Below are 19754 nucleotides of genomic sequence, written 5' to 3'. Positions count from 1 at the left end.
TTGTGGGTGGAGCCAGGCAGAAGCACCTGGCCTATTCACTGAGCAGGGCTGGGTCCTCAGACGCCCAGCAGGAGGTGGAGCCAGCATTGTCACTGGCAGGAGCAGAGCTATCGGCCTCCTGGCAGGAGGTGGGGCTAGGATCGTCCATGGCAGGCACAGAGCCATCAGCCACTTGGCAGGAGCCAGCATTGTATCAGGCAGGGCAGGCCATCAGCAACTACTCTTCCCCTACTCTCAACGCAAATGTCCCACTCATCCCACACTGACTCATCCAGACCTCTGGAGCCACCCAGCTCCTGTCACACACACGCAAAACCAGCAGAAACCAGAAATGGTTGGACAAGAAAATAGACACTTTCTAAAAGTGCTATTTTCAAACCCAGAGTCCGAAAACCATCCACACCAACGGATGCGTAATCCAACCCGAGTTCAGGGATACCAAACTCGACATTGCACCATGCTCCCCGAGCCAGCTAGGATCATAGCATTAATAATCCCGGCGACCCATTCTAACTAATGGAGAGCAGGCTACCTCGCAATAGTGAAGAACGAAGATGGCGGTTGTTCGCTATCAGGAAATGCCAACTTGGTCAGGCGTGTCCTACCTTATACTTACAACGCACCCTGCCCGTGGGCCTACCATAGGGGTGACTAACATGAGGTTAAGGGAAGGTTTGAAGGGCTGGCAAGTAGGTATACTTGCACAGTCCGCGCGACAGTACTAGACTGCACGTGGGTCTCGCAATGACCGACCCGTAGACATTCTTATACGAGGCCGCTCTTGTGGGTGGCACAACACGTGCTGCACGCCCACGAGCGGCATTTGGATTTACAAGCCCCGGCACTCCTGGTGCACTAGACGAGGGACTGACAGTAAACCAAATAAGCCAAACATGGATACAATCGATACATCAATTTAACATCGGGAGCACTTGCGCTGTGGCACTGATCAGCAGTGGCACGGCGCCCAAAGCATATACCAGCAAAACATCGAAAAACAGTGGAGGCAAACAGAAAAAATGGAGGAGAGACTCAAGCCAATGATGTCAGGTCTAACAGGGAGGACTCGAACACAAGAGCCGGCTAAATGTCAAGCGTCCCCTTTAATTTTATGTAGGCAGACGCGTTTTGCGTCATTGGAATTAACAGACTCACGTGACTGCTACTTCCTGAATAATAGTTGCACCTTTTGACTGTACGCTCGTCATTCGGGCCAGCGGTAGCGCTGCATTTAGGTAGCCCACGGGGAGTCGCCTGCTAACAAGTACGCTTTGTCTACCATTGTTTTGTGATAGGTGTTTGGTAGTGGGAGGACTCGAACACAGGAGCAGGCTAAATGTCGAGCGTCCCCTTTAATTTTATGTAGGCAGACGCGTTCTGCGTCGTTGGAATTAACAGACTCATGTGACTGCTACTTCCTGAATAATAGTTGCACCGTTTGACCGTACGCTCGTCATTTGGGCCAGCGGTAGCACTGCATTTAGGTAGCCCACAGGGAGTCGCCTGCTAACAAGTAAGCTTTGTCTACCATTGTTTTGTGAAGCCTTGTTTTCTTTTGAAACATGATTAACTTTTCTTTGGTCTCATTATAATTTCAATGTGCAGATGGAGCATGCCGTGAAGATAACCCTTACCGCTTAAGCTCATGTAGCGAGATCCCGCTCTTAACACAGTGAGTGTTTTTGTTTGGCCATGATCTTCCATGTTTTTAACTCAGTCACAACCACATGGTTATCGACTGCTTTTATGAGGGGCGGGCACAACTTTTTTTCTATTCCAGAATATTGGGACTGGGGCCAGGGATACATGAGCATGTTTCTCCCTTGGGCCATGAGGTACCCTTTTGAAATATTAAAGCAATTAACTTGTGTTCCTGGAGGAAGCGGGAAGGCTTACCCGGCACCATCAGGTTATATAGCGCAATGGGTTTCAGCACACCAAGAGGTAGAAATAATTTTGGAATGGCCACACAGGAGTGTAATATGGTGAAGGATAAATACGCAGCATGACAATAAAACACCAAACGGATTGGAAATGTTTATGAAAAACGAATAATGACAATGTGTTGCATGTTATGTGCTTGTACGTTGTATCACTTCTTGTTTTTTCTCCCGTTTTTTACAGGATACGGGCCCCAGAGAAGTCTGGTGAGCCCCCACGGGGAGTATCCATTAGTACTTTCTGGATAATTTTTCACATACAGATCCCCACGGGAGGATGCACCTTAGTGCGTGCATACCACCGGAGGATTATAATTAGGTACTGACGAGTGCTTGGCGAAAAAGCTGAATGAAGCAGAAACATGTTGACCACTCACATAAGAGAACACGGGTTTCAATTAATAAAACCCTGAGTAGTCCGCTTTTCACCCTTTTTAATCCAATGCAGGTTGGCCTCTATTAAACTTTATATAGGTAACAACTTTGCATTTTTTAACATCACACACAGTTTAATAACACCTAATAAGTTTTTTCACTGTTTGCACACATCAAAGATCCAGCTCTGCTGTAAACAGGCGTAGTAGCACGCTGGGTGGACATTCGGTCACCCCAGCGGGAACCCAATGATGAACCATGTCACCAACTAGTGGTGAGTGAGGGTTCTTTCTAAAAGAAAATGTTTTTTCTTTTCACTTGGTATGGTAATATTCCGTTTTTGTTTTTGCCTCACCTTAATATTATTATTTTTGTATTACAGTAGGAACAAAGGGTTTTTTGTTCTTATAGTTTTGAAAAAATTTAAAAAATTACCTTTCACATTTGTATAGTCACTCTTTCGTTGTTTTGAAAACTTAATATAGGGGTACAGGAGTGACTGTGTGACCCTGACTCTCTTGTTGTTGATACATAAAGTTTAATTTACCAATATAACTCTGTAAGGTGCTTCGTGCATAACAGGTGCAAACAGTGTCCATGCAGTGCATAGAAGCGCATACATAATAACAGAAAGATAGCACTTTGAATGTTTTGTATGCCTGGTCACATAATATTTATAGAGTCTCTAAAGTCGGGCTGGTATAATAATCGGTAAGGCGTCTTTCCCAGCTTGGAATTGGAATACAGGCAAGTACATAAATTCAATCGACGTTTTGACCTGCCACAAAATATGTGCTACTGCTAATTCTGCATACATTTGGGTTTCCATTAGGACAATGATAGGGTGTGCCCTGTGGTGTAATACATTAACTAAAAGTCAGCACTCGTGTTCGATACAATAATGCTGTGCTTTTTGTAAGGATATAAGGGCGAGAGTTACCGAGTCTTCCAGACCGTACTTCCATTCTAGTAAGCATTGTCTCTAATCAAAGGCCAATTCATCTGGGTTGGCATCGAGACCCATCCACGTGGTGTGAGAAATAAATGTCTCATCCATCAACTCTATTTTTGAATGTGTATAAAAAGTAAGGTTGTGATTGTTCCCACCACTCAAGTTTGATATGGGTACACTAAAACACTTTCTTTAGAAAAGTAGCACCTCATTACATATATTGAAATTTGAAAAAAAGATAAGACATCAAATCAATAAAGTCTCCTCTCCTATCCTATTGATTGCTATTTAATCGTGCTAAATGGAGGAAAACATCCTTACCTCCTAGGAGATTCAGGTCGTACTCCTGGGAGCCACTGAAGTGTCTATTCAGCGCAGATGGGCCACATACAGATAAAGAATAGGCATGGGCAAAGCCAAAAGGCATTGTCTATGCAAGAGCTATTGGCTTTGGTAATGTGTTTTATCCATGTTGTACACCAGTGTGGATGCTCTTCAGCATGGCTAAACGTGAATGGATTGGGATGGGGGGATGGTTGATTGGGAAAGATTAGTGTGGGGTAGTTTGGTGTGTTGTGGATTGGGGTGGGTGTATTTTGGTGCATTGTGTTGGGTAGATTAGGGCTGATTGTGGTGAGGGAGGTTGGGGATTATTGGGGGTAGATTAGGGTAGCATGGGGTGTAGTAGATTGGTTTGGGCAGCTTGGGGTAGGGAAGATTGGGGCAGGGAAGATTGGGGCTGATTGGATAGACTTAGGTTGGGAAGTGTTAGACTTGGTGTTTTCAGTGGGTTCACCCCCAGACTTTTTGCTTTATAGCCTCCTGTTTTTAGACCTGTTGTGAGAAGCTGGCTTGGTATATGATACACACTTAGGTAAGTGGGCACCCTGCACCGATCCAGACAACCTTTACGGTGATTTTAGTGGCCTTAGACAACCTTAGAAAGGTCCCTAAGTGGTAGCTGTTGAGAGTCGCCTTCAGGCTTAGCCCAGAAGGAGTGTAAAGCAGCTCGTTTCACCAGAATGTACTCTTATAGGTATAGATCAAGTGAAAAAGAACCAAACAGTGTATTTGTACAAATATTTTTTTATTATAAGACACTCACTAACACATACAGATATCTCCTAGCCAGAGATATACACAATGCACACTATACTTTTCAACAGAAACATGTACGTAGCACATAATATACTGTGGTGAACAGTGGGAGACCAAACCCTATACTAAAATAGTGGTATGCGAACCACGACTTGAGAGAAGACTATACCCAGAAGACGTAGAAGTGCCAGGGACCCAAAGACCACCCAAGGTAAGTAACCAGAACCAGTTGGGCCTTCTCTGGTGTGAATTCCTGGCAGGAAGCAGAGACGGCATTTGTCAGAGGCAGACCAGGCCCTTTGAGGTGCCCAAGTCTACTCAGCCCTTTCCTGACCTACCTAGACTATCTGGAGCCTCTCCGGCCCCCCAGCATTCTGTCATCCAAAACCCAGACAGGCAATCCACATTCCAGCAGAGGCCCACAGGTTGACTGAGCAAGAAAATACCCACTTTATTAAAGTGCCACACACACCAGGTCATGTCTTACCTTTCACATACACTGCACCCTGCCCACAGGGGTACCTTGGGCCTACCTTAGGGGTGCCGGACATTTAAGAAAATGGAAGGTTGGGGACTGGCAAGTGTGTGCACTGGTCAAGTCGACCTGGCAGTTGCAAACTGTGCGCAGACTCTGCAACGGCAGGTCTGAAGTACCTTTTCAGGGCTACTCACGTAGGTGGCATAATCAGAGCTGCAGGCCCACGAGTAGCATTTGATTCACAGGCCTTGGTACACTCAGTGCACTTTACTAGGGACTAACAAGTAAATCAAATATCCAATCATGGAAACACTAATCCATAGCACAATTTATACAGAGCACCTACACTTTACCACTAATCAGCAGTGCAAGAATTGCACAGAAACATTACACCAGCAAAAACAGAGTCAAAACTGGGAGGTCAGAAAGCGAAAAAGTCAGGGGAAACACGCCAAAAGATGCCAAGTCTAACACATTTCCCCTCCAGCTGAAAGTAGGGCGAACTACCCACACACCTGGGAGTTCTCTTCACTAAGGCGGAACTACCTGGACAGACCATCTGCGTTGGCGTGCTCTGTGCCAGGATGGTGTTCCACCGTAAAGTCCAGTCCCTGTAGGGAGATGGACCACCTCAGTAATTTTTGATTCTCCCCCCTCATCTGCATTAATCATCTGAGGGGCCTATGGTCTGTCTGAACTCAGAAGCGAGACCCAAACAGGTATGGTCTCAGCTTCTTCAGTGACCAAACCACAGCAAAAGATCCCCTTTCTATGGCACTCCACCTCTGCTCCCTGGGGAGTAGTCTCCTGCTATGGAAGACTACCGGCTGGTCTAGGCCCTCTTTGTTCAGTTGTGAGAGCACAACTCCCACTCCATGCTCTGAAGCGTAGGTCTGCACAACTAATTCTTTGGAGACGTCGGGGGCATTGAGCACGTGGGCCGTGCACATGGTGGCCTTCAGGGCAGCAAATGCAGTCTGGCAGGACTCCTTCCAGATCACCTTTTTTGGCTGCTTCTTGGAAGTCAGCTCAGTTAAGGGACCAATAATGGTGCCATATCCCTTAACAAACCTCCTGTAGTACCCGGTAAGTCCTAAGAAGGCCCTCACCTCTGTCTGGGTCTTGGGGTCTCCCAAGCCAGGATGGTGTCAATCTTGGGCTGCAGGGGCACCATCTGGCCACTCTCTACCTGGTGTCCCAAGTACACAACTGACCCTTGCCCGATCTGGCACTTACTGGCCTTAATCGTGAGGCCTGCCTTCTGCAGCGCCTTCAACACTTCCCCGAGGTGTTGCAGAGGTTCGTCCCAACTGGAACTAAACACCGCAATGTCGTCCGGGTATGCGGCACTGAATTCCTCCAGCCCGTCCAAAACCTGGTTGACCAACCTCTGAAAGGTGGCAGGGGCATTCTTCAACCCAAAGGGCATCACCCGGAACTGGTAATGTCCTTCTGGGGTTGAGAATGCGGATCTTTCCTTGGCCCCCTCGGTAGAGCATTCTGCCAGTACCCAGACGTTGAATCAAACGTACTAAGGAATTTGGCAGCTCCCAACCGATCAATGAGCTCATCAGATCAGGGGATGGGGTGTGCGTCCATCCGAGGGATGGCATTGAGTCTCCGGTAGTCCACACAGAACACCAGTTCTGGTGTGGCACCGGGTGCTGTACCCTTCGGGACCAAGACCATGGGGCTGGCCCATGGACTGCTGGACGGCTCAACCACCCCTAACGCCAATATCTTTGAGACCTCCTCTTTGATGCTTGCTTTGACCCGGTCAGCCAGCCTGTAAATCTTATATTTAACACGGGGGCTGTCACCGGTGTCCACATCGTGGGTACACCAGTGAGTAACACCTGGGGTCAAGGTGAACAGAGGGGCAAACTGCCCCAACAATTGGTGACACTGGCTCTGCTGCTCAGCGGTTAGGGTCGGGGAGAGGATCACACCAGTGACTGACCCATCCCCCCTCTTGGGCAGACAGGAGGTCCGGGAGAGGCTCACTCTCCGATTCCTCCCCGTCGTCCGTCACCAAGAGCATGCTCAATTCGGACCTCTCGAAGTGCCGCTTGAGGCAATTCACATGGAGGACATGTAAAGGGTTCCGGGGAGCCTGCAAATCCACCATGTAGGTGACTTCACTTTTGCACTCCACCACCTCAGAGGCCCAGTCCACTTGTCCTGCAAGGCACAAGGTTCCACTGGGACCATAACCCACACTTTTTGCCCAGGTTGAAACTTGACCAGAGTGGCATTCTGGTCATACCACTTCTTCATTTCTTCCTGGCTGGCCTAGAGGTTCGCCTGAACAAGTTTCCTGAAGCGGGCAGTTTGGTTTCGGAAGGCCAGCATGTAGCTAAACACATCCTGGGGGGTTTTCCTGGGAGCGGCCTCCCAGCCTTCCTTCACCAAGCTTAGACGGGCTTGCACGGGGTGACCGTACAGAAGCTCAAAGGGACTGAACCCGGGAGACTTCTGGGGTACGTCCCGGTACGCAAATAGAAGGCACGGTAAGAGGACATCCCACTTATGCCTCATGGGTTCGGTGAGACCCTTGATCATGCCCTTCAAGGTCTGGTTGAACCTTTCTACCAAACCGTTACCTTGGGGGTGGTAAGAGGTGGTGAACTTGTAAGTAACACCACACTCCTTCCACAGGGATGTCATATACTTCGAGATGAAATTGGTGCCCCTGTCAGAAACCACCTCTCTGGGAAACCCCGCAAGGGGAAATATCCCCATTAACGCCCGGCCCACCACTGGAGCAGTTGTTGTCCTGAGAGGGATTGCCTCTGGGTACCGGGTGGCATGGTTCACCAAGACCAGGATGTACCTGTTGCCCATGGCTGTCTTGGGGTCCAGTGGCCCCACAATGTCCATCCCTACGGTTTCAAAGGGTGTCCCAACAATGGGGAACAGTTGGAGAGGAGCTTTGACCTTCCTCCCACTCTTGCCACTCGCCTGGCAAGTTTGGCAAGACCGACAATGCACATCCTACTGCCTTGGCATTTGAGGCCAGAAGAAGTGAGAGACAAGCCTGTCAAAGGTCTTGTCCTGACCCAAATGTCCTGCCAAAGGCACGTCATGAGCCACACCCAGTAGGAAGGTCTGGAAGCTCTGGGGTACCACCAGCACACGGGCTGACCTAGGTTCTACAACATTAGGCTCGCTGTACAGGAAATCATTCTCTCAGTAGATCCAATGTGACACGGACTGATCACCTTCCGCCTGGGCAGCGGCCTGCTGCCGCAGACCCACCAGAGAAGGGCACTCTTTCTGCTCCTGGAAGAATTCCTCCCTGTGGGACCCCCTTCTTGCTGCCAATGGGTCAGCTCAGAGATGTCCCACAGTTTGGCTACCTGTTCTGTAGGCACCGGGGCGTCCCCCTCAAGGTCTGCCTCCTCCCGGGCTGTGGAGACTTTGGGGGCCGTTTTCCCCCGTCAGGCCCTCTCTCTTGGTAGGGACCTGGGCCACTGTTTCAGGCTCCGGGTCCCTCTGATCACCTCCCCGGGCGCCATGGACCAGGTGGACACGAATGTCCACTCTAGCAACCCAAGGATCTCCAAGTGGGACTTGAGCTAAACTTCCTTCCACAAGGACTGCTCCAGGGCATTACCGAGCAGACAATCGACAGGCTTGGAAGGGGTCACAACTACCCTCAAAGGACCTAAGACCCCCCCACTCGAAAGGAACCTGTGCAAACAGACCCTGGTGCTCAGAATTGTTGACTGCAATTACTTGGTGGAATGCCCCGGAGAGTACCTGCCTCTCAGAGACCAGGTGAGACCAAACGGAGGTCACACTGGCTCCAGCATCCCTGAGAGTCTCTTCCCTTTTCCCATTGATGGTTTCCCAGGTACTGTATTTCTTTGTGTTAGGGGGCACCTATGCCCCTGTGACCATCTCACGTCCCCTAGTGAGATGAGGGTCATTTCTGCGGGGTCCGCACCCTACTGTGGGTAGTGGGTACTCCTCCTCCTCCCCAAGCGCTACACTAGCCAACACCTTGGACTGCCCACGGCTGTGACCCTTTGGAGCACCTGGGGTCCCCCTTCATGTGCCTCACCTGGTCACATGCAAAACATTTGTGGGGACTGGTCTCAGCAGGCTTGCCTGTTGAGACCCCTTGCTTCTTATCTCCAGGGAGATGGGAGCCTTTACCCTGGGTGTTATTTTGGGGCCCTTTAGAAAACTCCTGTGTTTTACCCTTGTCCCCTCACTTTTCTGCTGGGGACCCTGCTCACTTTTGGCTGAGTCTCCCCCCAACGCTATCTTGTGGACCCTGGTTCTCACCCAGCGGTCTGGCTCCATAGCAAGCTTCCTGGGGTCAGTTAGCTTACTATCAACTAGGTGCTGGTGCAGAGCTACAAAACATAGACTAGACAAGTGCTCCCATGCAATCAAATTGTAGAGCCCCCGAAAATCTGTCACATTACTGCCCTTCTCCCAGCCATCCAATGACCGACAATACCCATCCACACATTCCAGCCACGTGTTGGCATCAGACTTCTTCCAGGACCTAAACTGATCCCTGTACTTTTCAGGAGTGAGACCATACCTAGTGAGAAGGGCTTCCTTCATATCAGCGTAGGAGAGGTCAGGCCCTTTACCCAAAGCTGTAAAGGTATCCCTGGCTTCCTCTTGAAACAGAGACCTCAATCCTGCTCCCCAATTCTCCTCAGGGACCCCATTCATGTGTATCGCTGCCCCGTAACCCTGAAACCACCTCTGTATGTCGCCCCCCCTTCCTGAACTCTCTGTCCACATTCTTAGGGTTGTGTACGATTCGGTCTGTCTGTATTAACGAGTTGCTGCCACCATCTGAGATGGTTTTTTTCTCTTTATCCAGCTCTTTCATTCTGATTTTGTAATCTAATACCATTCTCTTCTCGTCCATGGCTAATCTAAGTTTTTCTAGTTTTGTAGCTACTTTCCTTGCTTCTCGTCTGTCCTCCAGCTCCTCTGGGGACAGGCCACTGCTACCTGGCCGGGAGATTCCCCCCCTCCCAAAAGCACACCCACCCTAGGACTAGGCTCCCTCGCCTCTCCACTAAGATCACCAGATTGCCCAATGGCGCTTCTGGCTGCTACCCAGGCACTTAGCACCTTTTGTAGCTCATCCTTCTTAGTGAGGCCTCTGACTTGGACTTTTAGGTTCTTGCAAACGGATGTCAATTCTCTAACAGTGTAGAGCTTCAACCTATCCCCCTCAAAGGCAATTTCAATAGATGCAACGGATTGCGCTTTTGATTTCCGCATGACGAAGTAGAAAGCTCACCTGGCAAGATCACAAAAATTTGCCAAAAACAAAACGGGCTAGTATGCGGTACGTAATGGTCTGTGATATGGTAGAAGTGCATACCAATCACTGTAAGTCGCGTGCAAATGCAAGTCCTATCCTGACCACTGACAATCAATGTTAGCAATTGGATTTTTGGTAGGCTAGGGCGTTGGTCAAAGCAAGGCAAAAACCACCACTCTAGTCAGGATAAGGGAGTTACACTTCTAAAATAACCCCTGCTCACCCCCTTGGTAGCTTGGCACGAGCAGCCAGGCTTATCTTAGAGGCAGTGTGTAAAGCATTTGCACATAACCAACAGTAATACAGTGTACACACTACAAAAGGACACCACACCAATTTAGAAAAATATCCACAATTTTTTATATAATTAAGACAAGACCAAAAACGATAAAAATCCACACTACTATACTTAAATGTTCACCGTTCCAAAAAAACACTGATTAAAGAGGGTTGCTTGTGGGGATCGCTTTGTCTGGGCTACCACGACGTCTTGAACGACAAAATCCAACAGTTCTGGCTGGTCGCGGGGTCGTGGGCCAGCTATGGTGTCTGGAAGACCCGCAAAACAATACCTGTGAGAAATGCAGGGTGTGGAGGGCCTTGAAGTCACTCGTGTTGCAGGTCGAGCTCCTCTCTGGTGGAATCAGGAGCGCTGGCACAGGCAGGCGTCGGGTGCTGCGGTGCGAGTCAAGCTATCCTGGCTGAAGACGGCTGATAGCCAGAAACCGGTCCTAGGATGCTTGATTCCGGTCCAGGAAAGACATGGCTTGGCAGTCCGGGCTGGACTGTTCCAATGAGGCACAGGGTCAAGACTGATTTGCATATGAACATGTCTGAACTGGGGTGGCTTGGTGAGCAAAATAACGATGGATTAAACCCAGATCTGTGACTGGGGGTGAATGTTTTGCCATTGTGCAACATTCCGTCCATCATCTTGTGTGTATTGCTGTTCATCCTATGTGGGAAGGGTATGCCTAGACGTGGGTCCCTTGCTCAGTAAGCCACTGGAGTCAAGCTATCCTGGCTGAAGACGGCTGATAGACAGAAACCGGTCCTTGGATGCTTGATTCCGGTCTGGGAAAGACATGGCTTGGTAGTTCGGGCTGGACTATTCCCACGAGGCACAGGGTCAAAGCTGATTTGCATATAGCCAGTGTCTAACCCAGGGTGGTGTGGAGTACAAAAAAACGATGGAGTTAGGCCCAGATCCTTGTACTGGGGTGAATGTATGACACTGTTCTACATTCTGTCCATCAACTGTGTTTTTAGCAATTTTCACCCCGAGTGTGCTGGGTATACTCAGACGTGAGTCCCAGGCTCTCCACACCACTGCAGTCAAGCTATCCAGGCTGATGAAGGCTGATAGCCAGAAACCGGTCCTTGGATGCTTGATTCCGGTCTGGAAAAGACATGGCTTGGTAGTTCGGACTGGACTGTTCCCATGAGGCACAGGGTCAGAGCTGATTTGCATATAGCCAGTGTCTAACCCAGGGTGGTGTGGAGTGCAAAAAAACAATGGATTTGGGCCCAGATCCTTATACTGGGGAGAATGTACGACATTGTTCTACATTCTGTCCATCAACTGTGTTTTTTGCAATTTTCACCCCGAGTGTGCTGGGTATACTCAGACGTGAGTCCCAGGCTCTCCACACCACTGGAGTCAAGCTATCCAGGCTGATGAAGGCTGATAGCCAGAAACCGGTCCTTGGATGCTTGATTCCGGTCTGGGAAAGACATGGCTTGGTAGTTCGGACTGGACTGTTCCCATGAGGCACAGGGTCAGAGCTGATTTGCATATAGCCAGTGTCTAACCCAGGGTGGTGTGGAGTGCAAAAAAACGATGGATTTAGGCCCAGATCCTTGTACTGGGGCGAATGTATGACATTGTTCTACATTCTGTCCATCAACTGTGTTTTTTGCAATTTTCACCCTAAGATGAGCCAAGGCACAGACGAGAAGGGAACCCAGATCACAACTGAGTTCAGACTTCGTACTCATAAGGTGACGTCGACCCTTTCTTATTAGCGCGCACATACATATCTTAATTCTTTCCTTTGCTTTTCAGGCTATATGTTATATTGCAGTGTTATATCGTTATTATAATTTGCTATTGTGTAATAAAGGGACCCCAGTTCTTAGTGAACCACTGTGCAGGAGTTGTTTTTCATGATAACACTAACCTTTCTTCTAGCCAGATACTGTTATGTGGACGGATGTGTTTCCCGTCCAGGTAAGTGGTAACTGATCAAGGGATTCAAGGAGCGCCTAAATCAGAGAATAACCTTTGCATGTTGTAATTTGGCCATTCTTGTGTGAGAGGATTGAACTGCCTATTTGCCACATAAAGGATAATATTGTATATGAGACATCCCCAGTAGATATTAGATATATAGAGAAACTTCCCAACAGAGAGAGAGAGAGAAAGTTGAAGGTATCAATAGGACAGTGATCGCCGTTGTGTAGCGGCGTTAGTGAGAGCACCGGAGGAATACGGTGTTTATCGTCACACAATTGTGGCGGTAGCGCGAGCACCGGGAGGATACGGTGTTTAACGCCACCTGATTGTGGCAGTAGTGAGAGCATCGGGAGGAAACGATGTGTATAACCGCAGGATTGCGGCTTGCGTGAGCACTGATTGAGGTCAGTGTGTAATGGTAAGTGATCAGAACTGCCCCCTTCACTATGAGGAGGAAGGTAGCATAGTCTGGGCCTGAGTTGCTGCGAGACTATAAGGTATGAGTGTGGTATAGAATTTGGAATTCCGTAGCCATAAGTGATTGTTTCTATGAATCCCTATGGATTTAGGGGTGTTGTTAATAGTATAAGCTTGTATATTGCTAATTCCCCATCCCCAGAGAAGGTATCTAGGTACCGAGGTAAGTAGGTCCTGAGGAGGGAGGTGGTTACGTTTTGGCCGGATGGTGGTGTCTTGGTGAGCTGATCCTATCTGGTCCAAAAATCCGGTCGTTACAGAAGGGTATGCCCAGACGTGTGTCCCTTGCTCAGTAAGCCACTGGAGTCAAGCTATCCTGGCTGAGGACGGCTGATATCCAGAAACCGGTCCTAGGATGCTTGATTCCGGTCCAGGAAAGACATGGCTTGGCAGTTCGGGCTGGACTGTTCCCATGAGGCACAGGGGCAAGACTGATTTGCATATGGCCATGTCTGAACTGGGGTGGCTTGGTGAGCAAAATAATGATGGATTAAACCCAGATCTGTGCCTGGGGGTGAAAGTTTTGCTATTGTGCAACACTCCGTCCATCATCTTGTGTGTTTTGCTGTTCACCCTATGTGGGAAGGGTATGCCCAGACGTGGGTCCTTTGCTCAGTAAGCCACTGGAGTCAAGCTATCCTGGCTGAAGACGGCTGATAGCCAGAAACCGGTCCGAGGATGCTTGATTCCGGTCCAGGAAAGACATGGCTTGGCAGTTCGGGCTGGACTGTTCCCATGAAGCACAAGGTCAAGACTGATTTGCATATGGCCATGTCTGAACTGGGGTGGCTTGGTGAGCAAAATAACAATGGATTAAACCCAGATCTGTGACTGGGGGTGAATGTTTTGCCATTGTGCAACATTCCGTCCATCATCTTGTGTGTTTTGCTGTTCACCCTTTGTGGGAAGCGTATGCCCAGATGTGGGTCCCTTGCTCAGTAAGCCACAGGAGTCAACCTATCCTGGCTGAAGACGCTGATAGCCTGAAACCGGTCCTAGGATGCTTGATACCGGTACAGGAAAGACATGGCTTGGCAGTTCGGGCTGGACTGTTCCCATGAGGCACAGGGTCAAGACTGATTTGCATATGGCCATGTCTGAACTGGGGTGGCTTGGTGAGCAAAATAACGATGGATTAAACCCAGATCTGTGACTGGTGGTGAATGTTTTGCCATTGTGCAACATTCCGTCCATCATCTTGTGTGTTTTGCTGTTCACCCTATGTGGGAAGGGTATGCCCAGACGTGGGTCTATTGCTCAGTAAGCCACTGGAGTCAAGCTATCCTGGCTGAAGACGGCTAATAGCCAGAAACCGGTCCTAGGATACTTGATTCCGGTCCAGGAAAGACATGGCTTGGCAGTTCGGGCTGGACTGTTCCCATGAGGCACAGGGTTAAAACTGAGTTGCATATGGCCATGTCTGAACTGGGGTGGCTTGGTGAGCAAAATAACGATGGATTAAACTCAGATCTGTGACTGGGGGTGAATGTTTTGCCATTGTGCAACATTCCGTCCATCATCTTGTGTGTTTTGCTGTTCACCCTATGTGGGAAGGGTATGCCCAGACGTGGGTCCCTTGCTCAGTAAGCCACTGGAGTCAAGCTATCCTGGCTGAAGACCGCTGATAGCCAGAAACCGGTCCTAGGATGCTTGACTCCAGTCCAGGAAAGACATGGCTTGGCAGTTCGGGCTGGACTGTTCCCATGAGGCACAGGGTCAAGGCTGATTTGCATATGGCCATGTCTGAACTGGGGTGGCTTGGTGAGCAAAATAACGATGGATTAAACCCAGATCTGTGACTGGGGGTGAATGTTTTGCCATTGTGCAACATTCCGTCCATCATCTTGTGTGTTTTGCTGTTCACCCTATGTGGGAAGGGTATGCCCAGATGTGGGTCCCTTGCACAGTAAACCACTGGAGACAAGCTATCCTGGCTGAAGACTGTGCTGATAGCCAGAAACCGGTCCTAGGATTCTTGATTCCGGTCCAGGAAAGACATGTATTGGCAGTTCGGGCTGGACTGTTCCCACGAGGCACAGGGTCAAGACTGATTTGCATATGGCCATGTCTGAACTGGGGTGGCTTGGTGAGCAAAACAACAATGGATTAAACCCAGATCTGTGACTGGGGGTGAATGTTTTGCCATTGTGCAACATTCAGTCCATCATCTTGTGTGTTTTGCTGTTCACCCTATATGGGAAGGGTATGCCCAGATGTGGGTCCCTTGCTCAGTAAGCCACTGGAGTCAAGCTAACCTGGCTGAAGACGGCTAATAGCCAGAAACCGGTCCTAGGATGCTTGATTCCGGTCCAGGAAAGACGTGGCTTGGCAGTTCGGGCTGGACTGTTCCCATGAGGCACAGGGTCAAGACTGATTTGCAAATGGCCATGTCTGAACTGGTGTGGCTTGGTGAGCAAAATAGCAATGGATTAAACTCAGATCTGTGACTGGGGGTGAATGTTTTGCCATTGTGCAACATTTCCTCCATCATCTTGTGTGTTTTGCTGTTCACCCTATGTGGGAAGGGTATGCCCAGACGTGGGTCCCTTGCTCAGTAAGCCACTGGAGTCAAGCTATCCTGGCTGACGACGGCTGATAGCCAGAAACCGGTTCTAGGATTCTTGATTCCAGTCCAGGAAAGACATGGCTTGGCAGTTTGGGATGGACTGTTCCCATGAGGCACAGGTCAAGACTGATTTGCATATGGCCATGTCAGAACTGGGGTGGCTTGGTGAGCAAAATAACGATGGATTAAACCCAGATCTGTGACTGGGGGTGAATGTTTTGCCATTGTGCAACATTCCGTCCATCATCTTGTGTGTTTTGCTGTTCACCCTATGTGGGAAGGGTATGCCCAGATGTGGGTCCCTTGCTCAGTAAGCCACTGGAGTCAAGTTATCCTGGCTGAAGACAGCTGATAGCTAGAAACCGGTCCTAGGATACTTGATTCCGGTCCAGGAAAGACATGGCTTGGCAGTTCGGGCTGGACTGTTCCCATGAGGCACAGGGTCAAGACTGATTTGCAAATGGCCATGTCTGAACTGGTGTGGCTTGGTGAGCAAAATAATGATGGATTAAATCCAGATCTGTGACTGGGGGTGAATGTTTTGCCATTGTGTAACATTCCGTCCATCATCTTGTGTGTTTTGCTGTTCACCCTATGTGGGAAGGGTATGCCCAGATGTGGGTCCCTTGCTAAGTAAGCCACTGGAGTCAAGCTATCCTGGCTGACGACGGCTGATAGCCAGAAACCGGTCCTAGGATGCTTGATACCGGTACAGGAAAGACATGGCTTGGCAGTTCGGGCTGGACTGTTCCCATGAGGCACAGGGTCAAGACTGATTTGCATATGGCCATGTCTGAACTGGGGTTAATTGGTGAGCAAAATAACGATGCATTAAACCCAGATCTGTGACTGGTGGTGAATGTTTTGCCATTGTGCAACATTCCGTCCATCATCTTGTGTGTTTTGCTGTTCACCCTATGTCGGAAGGGTATGCCCAGACGTGGGTCTATTGCTCAGTAAGCCACTGGAGTCAAGCTATCCTGGCTGAAGACAGCTAATAGCCATAAACCGGTCCTAGGATACTTGATTCCGGTCCAGGAAAGACATGGCTTGGCAGTTCGGCTGGACTGTTCCCATGAGGCACAGGGTTCAAACTGATTTGCATATGGCCATGTCTGAACTGGGGTGGCTTGGTGAGCAAAATAACGATGGTTTAAACCCAGATCTGTGACTGGGGGTGAATGTTTTGCCATTGTGCAACATTCCGTCCATCATCTTGTGTGTTTTGCTGTTCACCCTATGTGGGAAGGGTATGCCCAGATGTGGGTCCCTTGCACAGTAAACCACTGGAGACAAGCTATCCTGGCTGAAGACTGCTGATAGCCATAAACCGGTCCTAGGATGCTTGATTCCGGTCCAGGAAAGACATGGATTGGCAGTTCGGGCTGGACTGTTCCCATGAGGCACAGGGTGAAGACTGATTTGCATATGGCCATGTCTGAACTGGGGTGGCTTGGTGAGCAAAAAAACAATGGATTAAACCCATATCTGTGACTGGGGGTGAATGTTTTGCCATTGTGCAACATTCAGTCCATCATCTTGTGTGTTTTGCTGTTCACCCTATGTGGGAAGGGTATGCCCAGATGTGGGTCCCTTGCTCAGTAAGCCACTGGAGTCAAGCTATCCTGGCTGAAGACTGCTAATAGCCAGAAACCGGTCCTAGGATGCTTGATTCCGGTCCAGGAAAGACGTGGCTTGGCAGTTCGGGCTGGACTGTTCCCATGAGGCAGAGGGTCAAGATTGATTTGCAAATGGCCATGTCTGAACTGGTGTGGCTTGGTGAGCAAAATAGCAATGGATTAAACCCAGATCTGTGACTGGGGGTTAATGTTTTGCCATTGTGCAACATTTCGTCCATCATCTTGTGTGTTTTGCTGTTCACCCTATGTGGGAAGGGTATGCCGAGACGTGGGTCCCTTGCTCAGTAAGCCACTGGAGTCAAGCTATCCTGGCTGACGACGGCTGATAGCCAAAAACCGGTTCTAGGATTCTTGATTCCAGTCCAGGAAAGACATGCCTTGGCAGTTCGGGATGGACTGTTCCCATGAGGCACAGGTCAAGACTGATTTGCATATGGCCATGTCGGAACTGGGGTGGCTTGGTGAGCAAAATAACGATGGATTAAACCCAGATCTGTGACTGGGGGTGAATGTTTTGCCATTGTGCAACATTCCGTCCATCATCTTGTGTGTTTTGCTGTTCACCCTATGTGGGAAGGGTATGCCCAGATGTGGGTCCCTTGCTCAGTAAGCCACTGGAGTCAAGTTATCCTGGCTGAAGACAGCTGATAGCTAGAAACCGGTCCTAGGATACTTGATTCCGGTCCAGGAAAGACATGGCTTGGCAGTTCGGGCTGGACTGTTCCCATGAGGCACAGGGTCAAGACTGATTTGCAAATGGCCATGTCTGAACTGGTGTGGCTTGGTGAGCAAAATAATGATGGATTAAATCCAGATATGTGACTGGGGGTGAATGTTTTGCCATTGTGCAACAGTACGTCCATCATCTTGTTTTTTTTTCTGTTCACCCTATGTGGGAAGGGTATGCCCAGATGTGGGTCCCTTGCTCAGTAAGCCACTGGAGTCAAGCTATCCTGGCTGAAGACGGCTGATAGCCAGAAACCGGTCCTAGTATGCTTGATTCCGGTCCAGGAAAGAAATGGATTGGCAGTTCGGGCTGGACTGTTCCCATGAGGCACAGGGTCAAGACTGATTTGCATATGGCCATGTCTGAACTGGGGTGGCTTGGTGAGCAAAATAACGCTGGATTAAACCCAGATCTGTGACTGGGGGTGAATGTTTTGCCATTGTGCAACATTCCGTCCATCATCTTGTGTGTTTTGCAGTGCGAGGTGCAGCGGTGCGGTGCTCTCAGGTCACGGTGCAAGCAGCAGCTCGGTGGAGGCGTCAGATGACGACGTCGTTGAGGCCAGGGTCATGGTGTGAGATGAAGGCTGTGCTCGTCATGGTGCAAGCAGGTCAAGGGGCAAGCAGCGGCGTCGGCGTTGCTGGAGCGCTGTCGTCGGCTGATGAACTGGAGTCGATGCCACCGATGTCGGTAGGCCAAGGCTGCGGTCTGGGATGAGGGCAGTGTGTCATGTCAACCACCCCCAGGGCGTCCTCGTGAAGCAAGGCGGTGCGGAGTGCATTTCCCACAGGTTGCGATGCGAGCAGCGGCTCGTGGCGGCATCAACAGGCGTTGTCTGTTGGACCAGGGTCGCAGTGCGGCATTGCGGCGGTGCCCTATGCTGTGCCAAAGCTTTAGCGTGGAGCGAGGCGGTGTGGAGTGCGGTGTCCACAGATCATGGTGCAAGCTGCGGCTCGGTGGCGGCATCAACAGGCATTGTCGGTGAGGCCAGGGTTGCGGGGCGGCGGTGCCTTCAGGACACGGAGTCGGCATTGGCATCATAGGCGTCGTGAAATTGCTTTTCCTCTTTTACAGCACAAAACACAAGTCCCCAGTGCTGCGGGCAGAAGAGCTTGAAGTCTTTGCTGTTCCTGAGACTTCGTGAACTGGGGGAAAGCTGTACCTCAAGCCCTTGGAGAGACTCACAAATTAGGTTGCAGAAAGTCCAGTCCAGGCCTTTCACTGCCCAAGACAGAAGCAACCACTGCAGGTCAGCATTTGTCAGAGGCAGGCCAGGCCCTTCGAGGTGCAAGGAAATCTCCTCCCCTTTCCCCCATCGTAGCCCAGATCTATTCAGCCCTTTCCTGACCTGCCTAGAATATCTGGAGCCCCTTCAGCCCCCCAGCCTTCTGTCATCCAAAACCCAGACAGGCAATCCACATTCCATAGAGGCACACAGGATGACTGAGCAAGAACATAACCACTTTCTAAAAGTGGTATTTTCATACGCAGAATGATGTAAAAATCACCTTTACTAAAAGATGTGTCTTTAGATTCTGAGTTCAGGCATTCTAAATTTTATTTTCTTGCCTACTTCCCTGAGCCAGTTATATTTATAAAATGTTATAAATAAACCTCCCATTCGGTCCTATGGGGAACTGGTAGCCTTGAAAGGCTGTAATTCACAATTGGGACATGCCACACACACCAGGGCATGTCCTACCTTTCACATACACTGCACTCTGCCCACAGGGGTACCTTGAGCCTACCTTAGGGGTGCCTGACATGTACGAAAAGGGAAGGTTGGGGACTGGCAAGTGTGTGCACATGGCAGTTACAAACTGCACGCAGACTCTGCAATAGCAGGTCTGAGGTACCTTTTCAGGGCTACTCACATGGGTGGCATAATCAGTGCTGCAGGCCCACAAGTAGCATTTCATTCACAGGCCCTGGCACACTCAGTGCACTTTACTAGGGACTAACA

The sequence above is a fragment of the Lissotriton vulgaris genome, chromosome 4_1 (genome assembly GCF_964263255.1).
Source record: "Lissotriton vulgaris chromosome 4_1, aLisVul1.2, whole genome shotgun sequence".
NCBI lineage: Eukaryota > Metazoa > Chordata > Amphibia > Caudata > Salamandridae > Lissotriton > Lissotriton vulgaris.
This window is presented reverse-complemented; position numbering follows the sequence as displayed.